At 41.5% G+C, this 18,236-nt stretch overlaps 1 protein-coding gene across 2 annotated transcripts in view; it reads left to right on the forward strand.

Moving 5' to 3' along the window:
* The first annotated feature begins 490 nt into the window (after positions 1 to 490).
* Positions 491 to 18,236, forward strand: part of ESRRG (estrogen related receptor gamma) — a 472,345-nt gene continuing 454,599 nt past the window's right edge. The window contains exon 1 of one of the 2 annotated variants that reach the window (XM_045011449.1): positions 491 to 559. The gene's annotated coding sequence lies outside the window, so the exon portion shown is untranslated. Of the gene's footprint in view, positions 560 to 2,996; positions 3,090 to 18,236 lie in introns of those variants that run through there. The other variant, XM_045011453.1, reaches the window with a different exon arrangement.

The raw sequence follows: 18,236 nt of genomic DNA on the forward strand, positions 1-18,236 counted from the left end.
GCAGTAGGTGCCCGCCTTAGAAATCAAATTTCACGTGGAGGGAATCGGGATTTTAGTGGGGTGGCTGTAGGGTGGGTTAGAGTTTGTTCCCCGATCTGTCCAGTGTCTTGCCTCGCCTCTCCCGATAGGTGAGGCTTTTCAGGCACTCACAAAGCTCAGGGTGACACAATAAGTCAAGTGAAATCAAGCTTCACGCCGCATGCAGGATACGGCATGTGCGTTTCAGATAGTGCTCGGATGACTCTTTGGAGCAAAATGCAACCTGTAATAGGAAATGTGACTCTTGAAAAGGTAGGTATGTTGCTTTATGCAATACTGGGAGAACCTAAGGCTGGGAGACCCTCAGCTGGGGAATGCGGGGCGTGGGAGAGTGAATTCGCTTCCAGCTTTTCTAAACCAATACTTGAGCTCCAATCATACACTCCCAGGTTAGTGTAGCATTAAATTAACAGTCAGGGTGATCCAGGGCATTGGACTGTGTGCCCGGGCTGGAAACTCTCTTCGTTTAGACACAAAGAAGAGAGCGAGAAGGAGTTACCCTGGAAAGCCAAAGAGCACGGTGAGTGTCTCTATTTGTTCTCCCGCCTCACCCCCCATGAGCAAAGTTCAGTGAAAACCAGTGTGTGTTTGTGTTTGAGCCCTTCGGAATCCCTTGATCACTGGCGGGTTCTGGCGCACTAGTGGTCATGCCTGGGCTTTAAATACAGATGCTTTGGCCTCGAGCGCGCGTACAATAGCAGGGAGAACTTGCAGTGCCTTGGCTATAACTTTGCCGCATCATGTGGAAAAAGTGACTTGGATCCAATGCCATTGATAGGTGGCCGTGAAGCCTCCTTTTCAATAAGCCGCCGTGGAAAAGCGGCATCGGCAAGCCGGCTGCCTTATTGCTTCAAGGTGTTGGACCGTCAGATCCCCACTCCCCACACTGCACCTACAAAGCCACAGCTCTTCTTGGCTGGGGCAGGTGTCAAAAGCGGGAGGGGATCGTGGTTTGCTGACCCCTAGTTCGGACACGCTGAATTGACAATCACAGGCATAGGGCACAAGAGCGCTAGATGCAAGACTTTCCCCTTGCCTTTCAGGAATACACACAATACAGGGCACCTGCAGGGCTGAAAGTGGGCCAGGGCCACACGGTAGGTATCAGATCACACACAGCAGAAGAAAGAAATTCAGTTAAAAATACGTGAGTTCATATCAAAGGGCGAGCGTGATTTTTTTTTAAACAAAGGTGCACATTAGAACAAGCTAGAAGCGTTTGCTGTCTGATACTATCTCCCACGCCCACTAGAAATAAAGCACAGCCTGCTCTTCCTTTGCGTCTTTTAAACTCCCTTTTAATTAGAATTGCTAAAGTAGGACACCCCGGTAGAAGATGTTTTCAGTATCCACCTACATCTCTGCTACAAGCAGAATTAGTGCCTGTTAAATCCACTGTTTGAAACGCAGCCCTCCTGCAAAAGTCTTCCCCACCCCACGCGCTGGTTTGCCACTTTCTCATCCCCACAAATTGCAGGGTGGTGAGGGAAAGGTTACTCTATTTAAAACAATCTCTAAAGCAACAACGAGGAGGCTGGATTCAAAAAGCCTTGCCTTGTTGCAGGCACAGCAGAAAGACTGAGGTTGGGAGTATCCCTTAGAACTCATTTAACTTTTTTTTAAGTGCAAACGTAGGTGTTCCCTTCCACTTTAATTTATTTGATCATATCATAAAAAAGATAAAATCGTCTGCGTCTGGTTACATGCCGCTACCGCACTAAAAGCTGAAGCTGGGCTGGGCTGAGCCGAGCTGTGGAATCGGCACTAGTTAGCTAATGGCAATGACTGAAATGAAGTTTTAGCTCTTGCTTTCCAAAGGAGCATTACACTCGAAGCGGGTTTACCACACTCATACACTTCTAATTTGCGCGGCTTAGTTTCTCGCTACTTTCCCCTCCTGGCTCTGATGTTTCTGATGATGGCGAAGGCTGATCACATCTCTGCTAATGAAAGTGTCTGGCGAAACAATTCTTCTTGCTTCTATGTTATAAATGGCTTCAGAGAAAAACTGAAATCCTTTTGATAATGAAACACCTTGAACGTGTTAAGCTTAGAACCACTGCTGGACCAATGCAAGCTAACATGCAGTTTACATTTTCTAAACCAAGAACGCTATTTATTTCCAATGCTAAATAAGTACTAGGTTATATTCGCCTTCAAGGAAAGTTGTCCTTGTTAGAGCGCTAAAAACATTGTTAAACCCTTCCCCTTTAAAGCCTAGATCCCCCTTTAATTATTATCTGTGTGAAGATGAGTCTAAATTAACCCTTTAATATGAAAACGTCTGTCCGCAAAGAATGATAATTCTCTTTCCTTCTTCCAAAGATAATTACAGGGAAGGGTGTAATTTTTTTAGAGTTCATCAGTAATTTAACTGAACTATTCAGTCTGTTCAAAACGGTTTACCATCTCCCCTACATTTTCTTTAAATACATTAAAACATGTTTGGAGTTGTGAAAAATAGTTTAGAATGTAGCTTTAGAATTAGCGCGTGATCGCAATTACTGATCTGCCCTAACATGATCCGAATTATCTGAGCATAATTTAAAGTCTAACATTTGCTGGCACAAATGTATGGCAAGCAAATAAAAACCACCCCCACAACAAATGCATAACAAACAGGAAAGAAAACCCCAACAGCGTCTGCATAGCAACAGGTAACACACCTGCAGAGTTAAAGGGCTAAATGCGGGTCTTTAGCTGGCTAAAACCCGCCGGTATGTTTAAAACAAACAACAAGCGCACTTTCAACCATCGGATACCACCAGAGCTAATGCCCAACGAAATTCAAAAAGTTCTAAGCTACCAGTGCGATGAACAGGATATCTGCCAGGAAACCAAAAAGATCATCGAACAGCTACATAGTCTTGTTTGCAACTCACACCGCCCCGCTAGCTTGTCAGTCGGCAGAAAGAAGAGGGGTTGATTTTAAGCGGCACAGACACGTGTTGATAGTGAGCAGTCAAAGAACAACACGGTCTTCATGGTGCCCCACCAGGCTAAGGACCCGTCAGGGCTGAACCTCATCATGTCCGTCCTGCCCGCATCTGGTATGTTACTAACGCGTCTGTAGCGAATCCCTGGCGCGTCTGATACAAGCCCAGCTCCAGAGCCTGGCTCGGCCCTGCTTCCCACGGGTCAGTAACACCGCAAATGGGGCACCTCAGTTTGAGGGGGCGATGCACAGTCTGTAGCTGGTTACTTAAACGGCGGGGGCAGACAGCGGTGTGGCGGGCCAAGTAATCCTGACAAAAGTAACGGGTCTCCATCACCGTGCAAACAGCCCCCCAGGCTTTGTGAGCGGGGCGTGCCCAGGCAAGAAATAGCGGCCACCTTCCTGGCTCAGTCACTTCCCGAGAGCCGCCCGGTTTAGGGACAGCTCCTTGCTCCCAAATCCAAACACACCGGCCCAGGGAGAGTGTTGGGTACTGGCTGGGACAGTGCACCTGCTCAGGGGGGCTGATTCTCCCGTCCTTCCCCGGCACAGCTCTCGCTGAAGTCAGTGGGAGTTTTGCGGGAGTAAAGACTGCAAGCTCTGGCGGCTAGGAAAGGGCCTGAGATGTTCCGACAGCTCCGCCCTCGCCCCTCCTTAGCCCTCCTTCCTCGCCACCCCGGCTGGGTTTACGGGTTCACACACTTTGGGGGGCGCTGGGGAGGCTCGGGGAAGAGTAAACGAGTGGAGTTCCCTTGCCTGATTCACTGAACTTCTTCCAAAACTCTATCCCAGCTATTAAAAGTTGTGTCACTCTTGCAAGGAACCGGTGCGCCGCACTGGGAACGGGGCTACAATTGCGATGAATACTAATCCAGGAAGGGAAACTGAGAGAGACCTTAAAGATCCTCTTGACCCCAGGAGCCCCCCTTATATATTGTATGCACTTTCTCTCGAATCGAAATCAGTTATTATTGCTGCTACAAAGAGAGAGAGAATACTATCTACAACAGACAGGGTGTCTATTTCAATAATTAGCAGGGAAGGCAAGTTGCACCGTTGCCGAACTTTTTGAACATCAGACCTTGCATTTTCAGAGTTCGGCTGTTTGAGTTGTACAGAGTCAGAATCTATTTGGCCTAATCCGTTTCTTCTGGATGTCCTCTTGGTTATACATAACAGCCCTATATTAAATGGCCATGTCGTTTAAACACTTTGAGGAGATACTGAAAATTCTCATTGAGAAACAGAGCAGCTAAAACCAAAGCCATAGCATTGTTAATGAGGGATGATGCAGTCCTAAATAACATTGACAATATTAATGTGACTTCTTTGGAATATGGAAACCTTTTCAAACAGCAATACTATAGCCATACTTTGTCTTAAAAAATCAAAACTAATTGTAATGATACTTTGCAACTGTATTGCACCTTTCATCCATGGATCTCAAAGCGCTTTGCAAGCATTAATTAATCAGCCATCACAGTACCCATGTGAACTAGGTAAGTATTATTACATTTATTTGAGTATTGTGGAAACTGAGGCACAGAATGGTTATGTGGGACACTGGGCAGGGCACAATGAGTCATTGGCAGATGTGAGCATAAAACGTCCGAGTCCAGAACCCCAGTTCGGTGCTCTGATAGATTATGCTTCCTTCCTTGTAACAAATAATAAAAGACAAGGACATTGTATTTTGAGATTCTGTGGAAATACTAATTTAATTCTCATATTTTATATGACCAGAACCCCTAAATGGATTTATATAAATGTATTACGTAGTTACTTATTTTGTGTGTGTGTCTCTCTAACACGTGCACAAACACATAAATATTGCAATACAATATTTTCACAATATTGACATATACAAATAATGTATAACTTTATCACAGTGAGCCAAATTCCATAAAGCCTGCATGGAATTTAATTGCACTAATCTTCCCGAGATGAGGAAAGATTAAATACACAGTATATGACATTCACCTGTTTTACAGTAGACACTCCTTTTTTTATATATACATGTATTAATACAAGTCACACTAATGTCTACTGCATATGATAAACTTTGTGGTGAACATTTTCACAGTGGCCTTTAGTTATGGGTGTCCAATTTAAAATCCTTTGGGCTTTTTTTTTCAATGTTGAGCACTCAACTCCAAATTAAGTCAATGGAAGCAGTAATTTTCAGCACTTCTGAAAACCAGCCTCAAGGTGTCTCAGATTGGAAATTTAAAATCTGAGATTGTTCTTGAAAATGTTGGCCTGTGTTATTTAGGAGCCTTGACTCCTAATTTACTCTGAAGTTACAAGACCAGGTCCTAGAAGAGGCTGAGAGAAAGATGCAGGTATCCAATTAGGTAACTTGATTATACACCTCTACCTCAATATAACGCTGTCCTCAGGAGCCAAAAAAATCTTACCACATTATAGGTGAAACCAAGTTATATTGAACTTGCTTTGATCCACCGGAGTGCGCAGCCTTGCCCCCTCCCCCCCCACTGCTTTACCACATTATATCCGAATTCGTGTTATATCGGGTCGCGTTATATCGGGGTAGAGGTGTACTTCACTGCTTCTAGCTCAATATCTCTCTGCATTTGTCGTTTTTATTAGCTTCTTGTTTAAATCCAACCAAGGATCAAATAATCAGTACGAAATTAGTATTATTATTTCAAAGATATTAATGTGCCATGATATCTGGGTAAAATACATTCAGTACAATTTATAATGGGAAGTCTCCCTTATACAAATACAATAATCAATGGCTAGCACAACCGAACAGCTGAAAGTGTAAGTTTTGAAAGATGAAATATCATCACAGAAGTTGGTGAAGGTACCTCTCTCATTCTGCTGAAAACTGTCTGAAATAGAAACAGACTTCCAAGGAAAACAGTATACAGCTAGCTGAAACAAAGGCATTAATCAAGACAAACCAGTACCTTGCTGATCTCACAGGATGCTGTATTTAATTAATGGAAGCTGCTTCTGTGTTTCAGAAGTGAAGATGGTTGGGAGACCAGGTAATACTATTGTGGTGTTGGCCCAACAGAGGGTTTCCACAGTTTGGGACAGATTTCTGATGCAAAAAGATACAACTCCACTGAAGACAATGGAGTTGCACCTATTTAAATGTTGGTTAATTTGGGTCTTTTTGACTAATACCTTTTCATGACTCATACATATTACTTCCCGACAGATGAGAAAGTCATAAAAACTCTGCTCCACCTCTTGGAACCTTTAACATTATCAAATACAGACATAACAATGGATTACATCAGGCAATGCCTGAGTTTTCATTTTTCTTTTTTAAGAAAGGAAGATGTTCACGGACAATTGATCCCTTGAGTGAAACCTTTCATCTCAAGAGTTTTTATTACTCTCATCTACCAATAGATACTCAAAACAAAACCAAGAACCCCCTCACACCTGGGATTAAATCTGATTTAATTTGCAGTGGTTTCCCATCTGTGTAACACCACCAACTGAGTTCAACTGATTTACTCCTGATTTACACATGTGCAACTGAAAGTAATATTAGGCCATAAGAGGATGACATAAACCAGCAACAATGAGGAAATTTAAAAAACTGAGGCGGACACTGTCTGTAACTTTGTTTTGTAATGTGCCAACAGAAGCACAGACACAAATAAGCACACTGATCCAAACATTGATACAATTCCTAATTGAGGGAACACAAAGTTAATGACAAAGGTAAACTGTGAGTCATAATATAATTAGCAAATGATGATGTGCTAACTTCAGAAAAGTGTATAGGGGAAGGTAAAGGGACTTTCCCTACCTTCCCTATAGAGAAATCAGATCTTAGCTACAGAAGGAAGAGAGAACAGAGAACAATGTGAGCTATTTTGAGGATGTTGTAGGGTTAACAGCTTTCATATGGTATTTCATCAGTTTATCTTGGATTCTTAACATTATTAAAACATTTTTTTCTATTGAATTTCCTTGTTTTATTGTATTGGAATTTACTCAAAAAACAAAGAGGGCTTCTTCAAAATAATGTAAATGTCTCTCAGACATACAAGCATTACAAGGGCCATATCATGTCATCACGACGTGTAGATTTCCCACTAACGTCAATAGTTAGTGTGCACGTTGGCCATGACTCAAGAGCATGACAGTCCATAGATTATTTCTGCAAATACATATGGTCTGTTATATAATTTATCGGCTCTCCTATGTGCACTTTTACCTGAGGGATTATACACACTTTTCTTCAAAATTGTTCTGTGTCCACTCATTTAGGCAATTTAAAAAAGATTCTATATTCAATAGACAGCAACAGCTAAACTGATCTCCTGAATAAATACAGAGCTAGATAATTTTTTAAAAAATGATATATCATGTACCAGGTGGTCTGGGACAGATTTCACAGCATACTCTTTTAAAATGTACTTAGGATGTAGCTTGTGCATAGTAACCACATTCAGAAAAATGATTTGCAATAATGGCAAATATCTAATCCGTTTTGAAATTTGTTGTCCTTTTCCCCCAAAATGAACAGAGCAGTAAAGTCATACTAAGAACTGAAGACTTCCTAAATTTTATATTTTGAAATAAAATATATTTTGGGACATTATTCTTATAATTTATTTGTAATTTGTTAGTGCCTCGAGGCCCTAATGTACACAAAAAAGAAAAAGACACTTCCTCCCCTAAGGAGCTTGAAATAGCAGTAAGCCACAGTCGAGGTGCCTTTTTGCATATTTAAATCAGTAATGTAAAAGTGGCTGCTACAGTCATGCAGTTAATGAAAGCTGAGTAACACAAGATGACAAATTAGTATAAGCACCCTAAGTAACTTCACGAATTGAGCTAAGGGCTCAGTCCTGCTTCCAATGCCAGAACTCACTTGGATTTTAAGAGCCTGCTCTCATTGTTGGTTGTATTGTGGTATCAGAGCATTGTGGCTCTGTTGCACAGAGCATCATACAAACACATAAATAAGACACAGAAGAGCTTATGGTTTCAGGCCTCAATTTTTCATACACGTACTTAGTATTGTGGTGCTCTCATCATGTTACATTGAATGCAAATTGTTAGATTGGTACCATATCTGAGAAGCTGCCAATGACATATTACTAAGCTTAATATCTGTCAGCAATGACTTTTACATAGCATGGTGTCTTTATATATTGTTCTCTATGTAATTAAAAGTTATGTATATTGTTAAACCTATGAAAAACCCAAGCCCATAAACTCTCACTAACATGGAAACTGATGCCTAAATGAAATCATTCTGTGTATGTGTATATACTTAGGAGTCAAAACATTTTCAATAGATTCAATCACACTCCTTTTTATTTTATATCCCCTGTCATAAATATTTTAATATTCATGAGAAAAGAACAAGACTTTTAAAAAGAAAAAAATGTAGATTCTAAAATTTGGATGGGGAAAGCACAGGATGGGATGACCTATTTTCTATTTCTACGTGGATCAGTGAGTTCCTATATCACTGTGGGTAATTTTCTTTATCTCGCTCTATGCCTCAGTTTATCCATCTGTAAAATGGGTAGAATAATAGTTTCTTACTTTAGGTTAGGTCTATACAGTAGCTGGGAAAGTGCTTGCAGTGTGGGTACACAGACGTGGTAGCTTTGCTTGGGCTAGCATGCTAAAAATAGACAAGTGGCCACAGCAACATGCTCGGCAGCTCAGGTTAGCCACTCTAGTACAGACTCCATGGGAATGTACTGTAGTGTAACCCCATAATAGCTTACATGATATAAAGGAGCCAAAGCAATTTACAGCTCTACTCATGCAGTACTATTGAAATGCAGCCACCTCTGGGGTGAAGGATGACAACCAACTGGATACAGTAGTGTAGAGAGGGAAAATTTTAGCCAAGGATAGCAGGAAAAACTCTTTTTAAGGGAAGTGTCATGGAAAAAGACTCATGTTTAGTAAACTGCATGGACCTCAATTTGTCTATGTTGGTAGAATGAAGAAACGGATAAGCTTGCAGGATCCTGCCCTTCTCATGTGTTCATAACTAATACTGATGTAAGTGAGGATGACAGGTGATGTGCCTATGTCGATGATAGAGACTGTAGTACGCAGCTGATCACTGAGGTCACACCCCCATTATCCAGCAAAGAGATCTTCGTAAGTGTTGAAATCAAACTCTAGTTTTTTAAACACTTAAATGAAATCTTCTGCTTTTCTCTAAAAAACAAAACACATAAATATGCCGGATGGAAGAGGGGACTCAATTATATACTTTTGGGATTATGATTGGACCATCATAGATCTTTCCTAGATTAATAGCAGGTGAAGGCCCTGAAGGGTCATCTTTTGTCATTAGAAAGGTGAAGGAAAGTTCTTAGCTTTGGAGTGAGGTGTCATTTGACCTATGACCCTGATGTCATGATAATGTGGATTCTTAAGATTCATGTTCTTCAAACAGGAACGTCCGCTAGTGTGTATGACTCTAAGTCAAACTTGTTTGTTTATTATATTATCTATTAAGCTAGCCTCAGATGCTTTATAGAAAACAGACACAGCAAACCCGAGACTGGTAATAATATACTAAAACACTTATATAGTGAACTTCATTTGTTGATCTCAAATGGCTTGACAAAGGAGGGTAAGTCTCACTATTGCCCTGTCCATACAAAGATGCTGAGTCACAGAGCGGTGAAGTGATTTGTCCAGGGTCATATTGTAAGTCAGTGACAGAGCTGGCAACAGAACCCAGGTGGCTTGGCTCTCCTACAAACACATTATCTGTTAGGATTCCGATTGCATCACAAAGCACAAGAATTTTCTGGTGACATCACAAACTACTCAAACATTGCTCCAGTTTTCTTCAATGGGAGCTTTGCATATGCATCCAATGACAGCATTTCATTCATAGAATCACAGAAATGAGGTCATCAATTCCAGCCCCCTGTGCTATGGCAGGCTCAAGTAAACCTAAACCATCCCTGACAGGTGTTTGTCCAGCTTGTGCTTAAAAATCCTCCAATGATGAGGATTCCACAATCTCCCTTGGAACTTAACTACCCTTCAGGTAGAACCTAAATCTCCCTTCCTGCAGATCAAACCCATTACTTCTTGTCCTACATTCAGTGGCCCTGGAGAACAATTGATCACCATCCTCTTTATAACAGCCCTTAACATATTTGAAGTATACATCTGTACAGTATATGTATGTGTCTGTAGCTGGGTGTTAACTAGACATGGTTGATAAACTCCCCCAAATATTTTCGACTGAAATTAAACTTTAGAAAATTTCAACCATCTCTAATGTTAACCTCTATATTTCCATGTTTTTGATTATGCAAGCCCTTCATGGGTGGAAGTATCTTTTGAAGTCAATGGGAGTTGCTCACATAGATGGCTTGTTGGACTGGGGTATAGAAAGGATATCTAGCATCTGATTATATGTTGCACCTCCCAGACAGCCCAGGGGGAAGGGGCAAAGGTATGGCTTTGGGGAAATAGCAAACAGACACGTATGCTGTGCCAGCACCAGGAGAATTCTCCCTGGAAGCAATGTATAAGGCTGGAACAGAGGACAGAATCTGTCCGATAATATTTTAACTTTAAATAGTGCACTCAATTAGAGAATGATATAACATCCCATCAGTACAGGCCTTAATATATGGGGACCGTTTTCTAGCAACTAGATATTAATGCTCAGAAAATAGTAAACTCTTAAATGTGGTCTGATTCATACAGAAAAGGTGTAAAAACTAAAGGGGGTCAGTCAAAATCGTGGCCTATTGTACAGATGGCCAATATGGCTGGTGATTAGGAATGTGGTTTTATAATGACAATTTTTGTGAAAAAATCATTGGATATTCGTTGTGCAAAAGCTAAATGTTATGGAAATACAGAGGCACCCGGCTAAATCTCCCTTAACTGATGTGCAAAACCTGATGTCTCCCAGCATGCCTGGTATGACTTTCACTGAAGTCAATGGAAAGGCTCTGACTGACTTCACCTGGGAGCTTGAATAAGCAGGCTCCAACAACCCAGTGATCCCATTTCTTGGCAATGATTTAGTGGCAAAATGCCCTGAAGTCTCCTACTAGGTAGATTGCTTTGATTTCGACACAATATACAGTAGTGATGCTACAGAGTATTACCTTAAGTAATTAAAGTTATACATGTCAAAATAAATGAACATGGCAGATTGGGCATGATTGTGATCTGACTGGCTCATAAAAAGTGGAACTCCAATGAAGTCACTGGAATTAACCAAGTGTGAAAATTGGGGTGAGATCAGAATCAGGCTTACTAAGCTCACGTCTGCATTCCTCTCACATCCCAAACACTGATTGATGCCCGTAAGAGTTTTGGGTGTGAAGGAATGCAGGACTGGGCTGTTTCATGATGCATTATCCCTTGATTCTTTTTGCTGTGCTTGTGGACATAGCCACTAATTCATTAAAGGCTAGGTTGTAACTTTACACGCTGAGTAAGAGGCAGCAGGTAGCTGCACTTGCTCCCCAGGGCAGACCAGAGAAGGAATAATAACAGTGTTACAATTCTGCTCCTGCTTCCCCTTTGCTCTGGGGCGTCGAAGGAAAGTAAGTTACTTCACCCCTTTCCTTGGAACAGCTTCCTCCCCTATGTGTGTCCAGCCACTCCGGAGCTCCTTCCACTTTCCATACTTTCCCAACCCTTCCCTGCCCACTTGATTGCAGCAGGGGAATACTGGGTGACTAGTCCCCATTCTTCCTCCTGGCCCCCTGTGGCTGGAGTTGAGTGAACAGAGGGATAGAGGGAGTGGGGGGGCTCTACTCCCCTTTGCGGTCAACAAGGGCTGTGCCAATCTAGCCCCAAATTCACAATGGGTCTCCCTGGCATTAAAGTGGATTTAGTGAGTTTCTACCATATAATTACAAAAAGGATAAAAAATCATGGGCATTGTGTTGAACACCAAAACCTTTATTTTTCCAGTTTTAGTGACATTAATCAGAACTACACTTGTGTGGTTTTGGGGGTTGTTTTTTTCCTAATCTTGTATGAAGGAGAAACTCCCAGATCTGACCTGTACTAGAGAAGTTGCATTAGATTCCCAATTAATCTAATTAAATAGGTGCAAATCCCTAATCTACATACATTTTAAATCAATTTAATTAAACCAGCACAAAAATTCTAATATACCAAGGCCTTGGATACTATGATGATGGATGCAGTGGATACAGCTTGACAGGAGATAAACAATTTGTCACCCCAAGAATTAACTTCAATTTGTATGCATAGTTAGCCTATGTAACCAAGCATTTCTGTTGCAGTTATTCTGTCTCCCTTACTTCCTATTGTTTGTTACACTCAGTTGTGGCATCTTTTTTTTAGCTTGTAGGCTCTTTGGTGCAGAGACCTTGCCTTATCATGCGTTTATACAGTGCCTGGCTAAGTGAGGCTCTGATCCTGAAAGAGGCCACAAGGTGCTACCCTAATACAAATCAATAATGATCTCGCAAAGAGGGCAAAAGTCTGTTCTCAGCTATTTTGGTGTAAATCTGAAGCAGTTGCACTGATTTCAGTGGAGTTGCTTTGGATTGACAATGGTACACCTGAGATCAGAATCTGGCCTGGAAAGTTCTCTTGTCTGGTCCTTTGTGATACAGGGGACTTGCTGCTAAGTACTGCTGTCTTTAACTGCTCATTTCTGTGAGATATTGAGCACCATCTATTTCCACTTAAGTGTTGGAGTTGAGGGCACTCAGCACCTCAGAGCACTGAGCCCCACTAGCCTTTTCCACCACCCAGAAATTACCTTGGAAGCTCTCAAAATTCTCATTAAAATCCCATTGTTTACTTTCACATCCATACTTTCACATGTAACTTCTCCCCTCCCCCCCCACAAAAAAACCCCAACATGTTAAAAATCAGGGTTATTGGTTTTTTAAAACCTGAAAATCAAGGAATCCGTATCACTCATGAGGGGGATGACACAGCTGCAGCCCTAATGATGATGTACCAACTACTGAAACAGTAGGGACAGCTAAAATGAGCATGCTTTTCTCTTTGCAAGTTGAACAGTATTCCACCTGGGTGCAGTGCTGAAATATGTGATATGTAATTGTAGAATCTGCCAAAGATTCTGCATTGGTGCTCACTTCTCCTTCACTGCTGCATAAGTGTTTTTTACCAATCATTTTATAGCATTGCTCGTGCTCTGTGATTGTCACTGCCCTGGTTCCATGACAGAAACAGCAACTTCTCCATTTTTCCCATAAACAGTCAGATGGCCAGATCCTCAGCTGGTATAAATTGGCACAGCTCCAGTGACATCACTAGAGCTACGCCAACTTTCACCAGCTGCAGATCTGGTTCCCAGGCTGTCACCCTGACCAGCCAGCTACTGAACAAGCCTCCTCCATGAATGCAGGCAGCCTTGCAAATTTGTCTGTTTGTGTCTAGTATAACAGAATATGGGATTCTGAATGGGTTTAATTAGTTAAATATGTTTAAATATATTTAACATCTATTTTATAATAAAGCATTTTTTACTTTTCTCACAATTTCCCATGATAAACAACTTAAAATATTTTGCTGTTATTTTCCTTTTTTCTTTAAACTTCTAGGATTAATTCGGTTAGAGTCCAAGTGATGTAAAAATCTGGCCCATTTTTTTAACCCCCTGAGATGGACCATTTCACATCAGCACCAAAGGCAAATTTACAATGGGAAGTTTCTTGCCAACATTCCAAACTGATGAATACTGCTATGGTTTGTTTGCAGTGTTCTTGTAGCCATGTTGTCGCAGAATATGAGAGACAAGGTGGGTGAGATAATATCTTTTACTGGACCAACTACGGTTGGTGAAAGAGATAGGTCTGACCTGAAGAAGAGCTCTGTGGAGCTCAAAAACTTGTCTCTTTCACCAACCGAAGTTGGTCCAGTAAAAGATATTACCTTACCCATCTTGTCTTGCAGCTATGGATTCTCAGTCAAACATTGTTAGGAAGCCTGAAACGTAGAGTCAAATTTTCAGTAATGCACATACAGCATTTGCCATCCATATCTAGGCTTATCCTTGAAAACACAGGTTTTTGTGCACATCAGTGGATGAGCTTGCACATTCTGTGGACTAGGAAGACTGTCTGAAAATGTAGCTCATTACAATGGACTTTTACAATTGCTGAAGATGGAAAATATTGTACAGCCTTGCGAACAGCATGCCTGAGCAGAATATGCCTGTTGTTCTACTTGTTAGATCAGCTTGCCACTTCTGACTTTGACACAGAATCTCTTTATTATCTGCACATTAACCTTTTGTGGGATAGGAGGACAGCTTATTTTGCATCATGGGCATCCACAGAAGTCCCACCAGTGGAAATCCTTGGGAGCTGTCTAGTGGATGCTCTGGCCACATGACCTAAGTGGTCATACCCATTTGCTGTACTAGCTGGTTCTGATACTCCCTGGTGGAATGGCAGTTTTGGGAAGCTTGCAGGGGCCTGTGTTTTAAACTGGGAATGAGTCATGCTCCGGGAGTGCTATATCTGTACATGCAAGAACAATATACCTTTGCACATACAAGACTAGCTACAAATCATTGTCTATTCTGATGTATGTAGCCTTCACAGTGTGATAGATATCAGGTCCTATTCTGTATTCGTGTTTTAGAGGCTATGTGATAGTAGTTTCATAATTCAGAACAGCCAGGGCCAGACTGTGACAGAGCCATAGGCTGCTATGGACCCTACGTGATGCTTACGCCTAGGGTTACCAGATAGCAACTGTGAAAAAACGGAACAGGGGGTGGGGGGCAATAGGCTCCTATATAAGAAAAAGTCCCAAAAAACAGGACTGTCCCTTTAAAAATGGGACATCTGGTCACCCCACTTACGCCGACCCTATGCGCAAAGTCCCTCTTGGTAACCCACACAAGGCCTCGTCACAATTGCAATCCCTCCTGCGGCAAGGGAAGTGCAAAGACAGCTCCATCAGTGTGTCCCACAGAGAGCAAGAGGAGGTGGGGAGATGGTCTCTGCACTTGCATGTGGAATGAGCTGGCCATATTAGGGGGCATACTCTGAGCAGTCCTGCTGCACACCGAGCAGTTCAGGGAGAGAATCACTCACTGAGCTCCTGATGAGGTAGAGTAACATTGCACTGGGCTCATTCTTGGGCCAATGGCTAGATGCCACAATCTGGCCCTCTGTAACCAACTTAATAGCTTGTTTTTCTATTTAAGTGAATTTTAGTGTTCAGGAATGATACCAGATTGACTACTAGAAACTGGATTTAGAGGAACCATCTCTAGAAGTTGAAACAGATCAGTCTTGGTACCAGTTTGGTCCTCAGCCTACCTGCCAAGAATATCAGAAAGAGTGCCAGTTAGAGCCAACTGGGATAGTAGACTTTGTCTACTATGAATGAGGCCAATACCATTATATTTATGTTGTATTACTACTTCCTGATGGCAGTTTGGAAACTTTCATCATTATCAAACTGAGCAGCTTCTAATCTCCGTACAAATTCACTCAGCTATCCAGTTCTCCTAAGAACAGACTCTGTTCTTATCAGAGGTGGGCCCAAACTATGAAGTTTAGATCTGACTCAGAACTTTTCCAGTTTGAGGAGGCTTGGATCCAGTATTTTGGTGGGGGCCCCAACTCTAATTCTGTACTGTGATAAATAGTTGCTACAGCATCTGTACTGTATTTTTTCACATAGTATTGCAGCAAGTGTAAAAGTCAAATAGTTAAGAAACATGCTTATGTATGTAAAATCAAATGCGATCCCACTCTCTCTGATTTACAGGTATGCTTATTCTGCATACGCATTAAAAATACATGCATCTCATCCCCTACAGCTATAAACCAAAGTAAATTTGCATGACTCAGGGATTTCTTCAATGCCCAGGTGTAAACTCCGGTTAGAGATGGTTATGGCCAAAGAGTAAAACAAGACTATACTCTTTAGTATTAATAATATTGTTCTCATTTAATGTGTAATTCACAGTATCGGTACAAGAAGAAAAGCAGTCAGTGGTTTGTTATGACAAGTGTTAGGCATTGGCATTACCAGCATACTCCTCCAAAAGATTCTTCACTCATTTTATTGCGTTGACTGTGTGCTGTGGTTGGTTAGGTTTGTTTGTCTGTATATGTTGTGCCATCATTTCATTGCCTGCAGTGGTCGCCTGGTGTTATTGACATCCATTTCAGCCATGTTTTCCCCATTTGTTCTTCTATCCTTTCCCTCTCACATACAGGGCTGGCCCTGAGCACATGGATACCCTGCAGCTGCAGGTGGCTCCACGTTTTAGGGGTTCCTCATTGGGGACACAGCTTAACATAAATTTAGTTTTCATGATCTCATGAAGCATGCAAGGGTCTATTCAGTTGTTTGCAGGAAAGCATATGGCCTCAGACCAGGCCCACTCATGTAGACTCCAAATGCCCCTTGTCTTCAATGTTACTCTTGCTTGAGTCAGGCCAGAGAGCATAGCTGATACCTAAACTGCCCAACAGTAATAGTTTGATTCTTTTTCAGAACCCCCTGTTTTACCTCTCCTTCATTACTTAGTGTGGAGAGATGATAATTTTCTTTCAGAAAGTAAGGCTGCATGTGGGAGAAGTATCGATAGGTGAAAATCCCTTCCCCCCACCTGTCATGACCATCAGTCAAGCTTATGGTTTAGGGTACCACCTGAAGGCCATCACTGCCTTTTGCATGGGACGTGGGGCCATTCAATCTGCTTAAATGCGGATCTCTGTCCACGCTCCAGTCTGCTCCCACTGTAGCATCAAAGCAGAGCAGAGATCCTTTTCACAGCATATAGTAGGGACTCAGCTCCTCCATGCAGGCTGTGTCTTCATTAGGAAAAAACATGCATTCATAACTCAAGTTAGCTAACTATCCCAGAATGATTAGTCCAGTTCAGGTCCCTGCTCTGCCTGATTTGGAATTGAGACTTGAACCTGCATCTCCCAGATTAATGCCTTAATCACTGGGCTAGTGACTGTTCTGGGGTGGGTTTTTCTCCTCCTCCCCCGAGTGAAAAAATGCTTTGTCAAAAGAGTCCCTACCAGCTCAAGTCAGAATGACTTTTGAACAATTTTTTGCTTAGCATTAAACTACAGGATATTTTGGTTAGACTCATTTTCATAATATTCCTATAAACCAGTTATGCTACAGGTGCCTGATTCTGATCTCACTCACACTGATTTTATACTGCATTACTGTACTGTCTTCTATGGAGTTAGAACTGTATGAGTTCCGAATCAGAACCTTATTCTTAAAGTGCCTTCTAAATGCCATATTAATTCTGCAACCCATTCTGTGGAAGTTTATTAGAAATTCCTCTTTAAGGTAATATGATGAACTTTTAATGGTGCTTCAGTTAGACCTACTGCTTTAAATGGAGCAGTATATAAAGTAAAAATGGATCCTGTGTATTTAAAAGGATATGGCCAATCTATTTTTCATAGTTTTGAAATGTTTTTTGCTTTTGTTTCTCATAACCCATTGGACATTCTTGCAGTTAAGGGCCTAACACTGCCTCCAATGAAACCGAGTGGCAAAACGTCTACTGGAATTCAAACAGGAGTAAGAATGGGCTCTATAAAATCTAATTCTTTTTCTTTGTGGCATATACCCGGGTATGTTATTGTAGAGTTGATCATAAATCCATGGCTGCTGTTAGTGATTTTAAGAAAAAACATTATTTTGAGAAAGAAAAACCTGCAATGAATTAACTGGGCTTCGTAAACAGATAAAAGAAAAGTAGGTCAAATTTTGGGCTCAAATACTTTCGGAGTATCCCTTGAAACCCAGTCCTGCATTGTTTCCTTGTGCAGGACTGTCTGCCACGGAAGCCAGACTAAGTTTTACATGTGAACAGTCTGCAGGACTGGGCTAAGTGGAAAAGGGTTGAATTTAACTTCATATTCTAATCACACTGGAGAAGACGTAGTAGGCCTACCTTGTGCACACATTTTTAAGCTATGCTTCTTTGACAACTGAGTAAACTGTCTGCTGTATGATCTATAGGCTAAAGTTAACTATGCTGCAAAGGGGCACAACTCAGCTGATTTCACCAAGGCTGTGTTTGGGCCTACAGCTAAGTTCTTACTTGCAGAGATAGACCGATTTCTTTGTTGTTGGTTTAGGAAAGGCCTGATTACTCATTTATTTTATGGAAATGTAATATATTTTAAATACATGAACTTCTTTAAAGATACTTAATTTAAAAATTAGTTTGTAAATATTCACTCCCACAATCACAATCCATCCTTTCATCTCACAGGGCCAGACAGTGAGAAGTGTTGAG

This window comes from Mauremys mutica, chromosome 3 (assembly GCF_020497125.1).
Source record: "Mauremys mutica isolate MM-2020 ecotype Southern chromosome 3, ASM2049712v1, whole genome shotgun sequence".
Lineage (NCBI taxonomy): Eukaryota > Metazoa > Chordata > Testudines > Geoemydidae > Mauremys > Mauremys mutica.